The sequence below is a fragment of the Terrapene carolina genome, unplaced genomic scaffold (assembly GCF_002925995.2).
Source record: "Terrapene carolina triunguis isolate 2854851 unplaced genomic scaffold, T_m_triunguis-2.0 Scaffold21, whole genome shotgun sequence".
Lineage (NCBI taxonomy): Eukaryota > Metazoa > Chordata > Testudines > Emydidae > Terrapene > Terrapene triunguis.
In genome coordinates this window covers 41410767-41417098 of record NW_020664372.1, presented here as the reverse complement: position 1 = coordinate 41417098, position 6332 = coordinate 41410767, and positions in this window count along the sequence as shown.

The window sequence follows — 6332 nt, the reverse complement described above, 5'->3', positions numbered from 1 at the left end:
TCCTGTGGCACCTTTAAGACTAACAGATGTATTGGAGCATAAGCTTTTGTGGGTGAATGCCCACTTCGTCGGATGCATTCACCCACGAAAGCTTATGCTCCAATACATCTGTTAGTCTTAAAGGTGCCACAGGACTCTCTGTTGCTAAGTTCCTTTGTGGATCTGGCCATCACTGACTCCCGGCATAGCACAAATTGGAACCAGCAACTAAGGCCTCGGTTCTGCAAACATGTTGGAATTGGTAATAATACCTGAAATTATTTATATTGATATGGGAAACCCCCAAAACACTAATTTAACCATAAATTCCTTTATTAAATCCAAAGGCCAAATCGTACTTTATACACTTACTCTAAACATGCCTAAATAATAAGCAATTTACTACATCCCAACAGTAACAAAACATTTATAAGCATTTGACCAAGATACTTACAAATAGGCTAAACCCGGGGGTGCTTAGACCCATATTGGTCAGCTCCAAGGTGGTCAGGCAGTTATTAGCAATAAACCCTTTAGGAGTTTACTTTTTATACCCTTTAACAAAGAAGTGATGTCATTGCCAGTTACTGACTTCAGCTAAAAAACAACTGAAGACAGTTAACCCTTATTTCCAGTTTTAATCCAGCTAAGATTTACAACCTCTTTTTTTACCAAGGCCTTTCTTCCGCTCCATCTTGCTAGCCAACAGTTTTCCCATTGCACCTGGGTTCACACAGGTTGTAACACTGGTGTGTGGGTTAGGGAAGGGCTGTGTTAGCTCATTTTAAGACAGATTCTCAGTTTGATTTAAAACCATCTGCAGTCACACCTAGCGGTCAGAGGCCTTCTTTTCAGAAACTTCCCCTTATCTCTTTAGTTATTCTTTGCACCAGACATCCTCTCTACTTTATTTTTCTGGCCTTAATACTTATTATTTCCAAGGCCTTCCTTCTACTTGCTAGTCAGGGCCTTTCTTTACAACACATATGTATTTCCTTAACCAAATTTAAGCTAATTTTAATTCTTTAATTTTATACTTATCCTACAACACGTATGCACTTTACGCATATGAGCCCCAATCCTACAAACGCTTGTGTATGTGGTTAACTTTACTATTGTGAACAGCCCCATTGAAATCAAAGGAACTACTCATAATAGTAAAGTTACACACATGCATACATTTTTGCAGGATTGAGGCCTAAATTAGTAGATTAGAAAAGGTCATAGTGATTATTTAAACAAATGAACATAGAAATGCTGAAAATGAAGATTGGATTTATTGCAAGGATTTCAATAAAAAAATCAATCAATAAAAGTTGTTGATATTTTCCAAATCAGTCATTTCAATCTCTGAAGTGTTCCTCTCTCTCCTCCTCATAATCTTGTTATGTCTTTTGGAGCTGATTAATGCCAGAGGTGTCATTTCCTCTGGATTAATTATTCTGAAAAAAGTGTTAATGAGCTGGTCCTTGCTTAAAAACAAGAGGCATAGCCCAAGTCTAGAAGGACAGGAGTCTTAAATACACATTAGAATTTTCTGAGAGGGGAAAAAAGTATGAAAAGGTAAATTATTGGCTTATAATATTTTAAATGTACTGTAATCCACTGATGTTTTAGTATGTGATGCTTTTAATGTGAAGGACTTTTTCCTTCTAAGAGTGGACTTTTATTCTCTACTACTACACATATGTGACTGAAATGTCACAAAGAAACACTAAAGCTTTTTTACTTGGGTGTAAGTACAGACCTACACGTCACTAAATGTAAGTGAGAAGCTATGGGGAAGTAGTAAATCAAATGAAAAGAGAACTGGAAGGGGTCTTTCCTCTACCATTTTGAAATACTAAGTATAATTTCCTGCACTTGGAAAAATCTTAAAGGGAATTTATATTAGATGTTCGCACACACTGTTTTCCTCCTGAGGATCTGTTGGAGGTAGTGATGGTGAGCAGGGAAGAGTGTGGTAGTGTTCCTGAATGTAGGGGCAACTAAGAGAATCAGATGCTAGACCCACACGGGAAAAAACAGTTCAGTTCTCAGACTAGCTCTGTTATAAGCTTATGACTGGTCTAAGCTGTTATTGCTAACAAGAAAGGCAGGAGATGCTTTGGGAAGTGATACTTCTCTGTAGCACTGGACATGTGTAAATTTATGAATGTATATCTCCATAAAAATGAAGCGGTGACAATGTCAGAATGGTTAAATGTGGTATGTTGCTAAAATATCCCCTACACTGAACAGTCAATATAATTAAATAATTACAGACCTACTTTTAGTACTTGTATATAGAGCTGGCTGGAAAACCATTCTGTTTTGTGAAAAATATTGAGGTTTTGGAATTGTTTTTGTTCTCCATCAGAACAAAAATGAGACCTTTCAAAACTTTTTGCCAAAAAAATAGACCTCCCCTCTACCCACCAGAATAGCCAATCACTCAATGATTAGGGCTCTCACTTGGGTATGTGGAACTTCAGGTTTAAGTCCCTATTCTGCATGATTCAGAGCAGACACTTGAACCTAAGTCTCCTACATCTCAGGTAAGTACCCTAAACACTGGGCTGTTGTAGGGTTTCTCACTTTCTCTTCCTGGTTTTGGCCAGAAACACTCCATCCTGGATCTGAGAAACCTTCCCAAAAAGGCTGGTTGAAACCGATATGTTTCCACTAAAAGTTTTGGTTCTGACAGTTTGAGATTTATTTATTTATTTATTACAAATCAGTTCTACTTCTATACCACCTAGTCCTACAGAACTTCAGCTTAGGACTGGACAATGGAGACATTACCAATTTACCACTCTCCTGGTCTCCAGGCAGAGCTTTCCCACCAAGGTAGTGAGCAACTGGCCTGAACCTGAACCGAGCTAGAATTCAGAAACTCAGAATTTCTGTTTCATGTGAAATCCTGACATCCTGAAATTTGGTTTTGTTCCAAATTAGAATGAAAACAAAATTTCTGAATTTCCTGCAAAACAAATTTTTTTGAAAAAATATTTTGGGTCAACTGCAATGTTCAATTTCAATTTTTAAAAGAAAAGTTGTTTTGAAATGACAACATAGAAATGCTTTTAAAAAAAACATTTTGTCAAACATTCCCATGAAAAAATTAGATAGAAAAACATTTCATTGGAAAAGTATTTAACCAGCTCTACTCCTGAACTCCCTAGGTTTCCAACTCACCTTAAGAGAACAAGCTACACAAATACAAGGCCAAGGTGCCACTGAGTTAGTACCACAGTATAATCTGCTGTTGCCCACTACCATTGACACCTTGACCCCAAACCATCCACTTACCACACACTGACCAAGAAAATCATTGTGACTCATACAGATGAGCTATGACAAATGGAGTGCACAAGCAGAACATTAGAACGCCAATGGTCCAAAAATCATTCTCTCAAACTGCTGTAGTTATACATAGCACTAGATAAATACCAGTCTGTCAATCAGTGAAGAAAAATTGTAAGGATACTGACTGGAATTTTTACTAGCTTTTCTACTACTGTACTTTTATCAAAAATGTAAATCTTATGGGCATGATGCTTTGAATGATGAGATTTCACCAACCCCCCCACCCAGCTGAATAAAAATGTCATCAACTGGCAAAAAGGCCAACAGAAAAACTGTGCTTATAAGGAAAACAAAGTCATCAAGACCTGGTCTACAATTCCCAGTGGGTCGTGTCCACCGGCTTCTCAAAAGAGGGAACTATGCTGAGAGAATAGGTGCTGGTGTTCCGGTCTACCTGACGGCTGTGCTGGAATATCTGACTGCTGGAATACTGGAACTGTCAGGAAATGCTGTCCGTGAAAACGGGAGTCAAGATTTTACCACAACACATCCAGCTGGCCGTGAGGAACGATAAAGCGCTGAACAGGCTATTTGCAGATGTGACCATTGCAGGGGGAGGAGTTTTGCCCAGCATTCTTGCCCAGCTTCTTCCCCAGAGAACTCCTAAACAGAAAAGAAAGCTGTTCCTTCCCAGGAAGAATCCAGTAATGACTGACCCAGAGAAAATGTACGTTTCCTCCTCGTCTCCAGTTCTTCATCAACATGTAACTCTTGTTAATCAATATGTTGTGTGTGCAAATTGCTGCTAAATATTCAGACTGATTATCTTAATGTGTGGGTTTTTTAACTGTTCAAATAAACTTAATTCCAATCTACTATCTGATTCTGTTCTCCTGTCCGTTAATTCAATAACATTTTCCCAGGGAAGTGTTTAAGCTTGCAGCTTTTAAACAATATGAACTTCGCTCTTTAATGCTACTGAAGCAATTATACTAGGAGTAGGGCTAGCCTGACTGACCTATTTTGTATTGCAGGCAGGGCTTAAATTCAGCTGGAGCTGTCTGGAGCAGAGCTCCGGTAAATATTTTCAAACCCATGGGGCTGAAGCCCCAAGCCCCAGTACCCCCCCACAGAGCTGAAGCCCTGAGTCCCAGTGCTCCGGGAAATACTCTGAGAATTTAAGCCCTGATTGCAGTGTATACTCAGCTCTCCTTAGCAGGAGAGTTTTGAAGAATAACAGAAGCCTATTATTGCGGTGCAAACTATTGGGTTGAGTAGGCTGGTAACTGTGTAAGAACTTCTGCTCCCATTGTGTACCTAATCTAGGAAACTGGTCATCAGGTAGTTATTACTAATTTGAGGAGGGTGTCTGAGAGGTTGGAGGCTTATCTGTATCTACCACATTTCTCAAGCCACATTACATATAGAGAGCCTATCAGAGAGGCTGTGGGCAGTGCCACTGGCATATAATGTTGCCCACTGTTAAAAGCAGCAAGGTATTACCTGTTCCAATGAAGGATGGTCCTGGCACTTCCAAACTAGGAGCTGAAAACCCAGATGTTCTATTCTACCAGTCAAATGCCTTACAGAGGTCTAGGTATTTTACATTAACAGGATTATCTTTTTTAATCAAACTTCTAATCTCTTCAAAAAAAAATACCAAATTAGTTTGACAAAGCCTGTTTTCCAAAAATCATGTTGATTAGCATTATTATATTACCCTCCTTTAGCTCGTTATTAAATGACTCGGTTATTCCATTATTTTGCCTAAGACTGATGTCAGCCTGATACAGGCCTATAGATCCCTGGGTCATTTTTAAATACTAGCACATTAGTTTTCCTCTAGTCACTTGGAACTTCCCTGATTATTCTAAGGTTTATTGAAAATCAACATTAACAGTCCACAGAGCTCCTTGACCAGCTTTTTTAAAACTCCTGGATGCAAGTTACCTGGCCTGCTGCTTTAAAAATGTCTAACTTTAGTAGTTAGTTTTTCACATCATCCTTTGTTACTACGGTTGCCAACCCTCCAGGATTGGCCTGGAGTCTCCAGGAATTAAAGATTAATCTTTAATTTAAGATTGTCATGTGATGAAATCTCCAGGAACACATCCAACCAAAATTGTCAACCCTACTTTTTACTCTTGGGGTGGAAAGTATTTAATCATAATATGATGCGAATACATCTTGTTCTTTACCTCCTCCCTCCCCCCAACACAGGACAGAAATATTTATTTAATACTTCTGCCTTTCTTGCATTATTATTGACAATTCTCTCAGTAACAGACTAGTACCATTGTTAAGATTGTTTTTGTTTTTGACATACTTTAAAAACTCCTTTTTTATGGTCTTTCACGCTGCTGGTCACAGATTTCTCCTTGTGTCTTTTTGTTTCCCTTATCAATTTTCTACACTTCCTACCTTCTACTTTACATTCATTCTTCATTTATTTTTATATAAATCTTTTATAGTTGCTTTCACTTCCCCTCCAAGACAGGCTGGTCTACTGTTATTTTAAAAAATTCCCAACTAGACAGTTAAACAGAAAAATGTGAAAACTTTCCCCCAGCTGATTCAGCTCCTAATTGTTTTTGATTTTGCAAAACGAGCCCTTTTTAAAAGCAAGTGAAGTTACTGGTTTGGACTTGATTCTGTTTGCACATAACAAATGTACTCAAACTATGATCACTTGCACCTAAACAAACAGTAATTCTTAGTTTTGTGATCAATTCCTCTTTATCTGTGAAGGGGAGGGCTAGCAGATAATTCCCCCAGGTTGTCTCCAACACTTCTAGAATTGAGATTTTGATAAATTCAAAGGACATTTTAATACTGACAGCCTAGGATCTCCACTCCATCGCACTCCGATTGAAACCTGTTAAATACCTGGAGACGGTTACTCTCTCAGATATGTTTGGCATTCTCTAGCCTAGCAGAATCCACTTCATCCAGGCCTGTGAGAAGGGCCCTGAGCTCTGATGTGTGAGGAGACCATTTAACAGGTAACACTAGAGTTACAAGGGAAATTAGAAAGAGGAGTACTTGTGGCACCTTAGAGACTAATA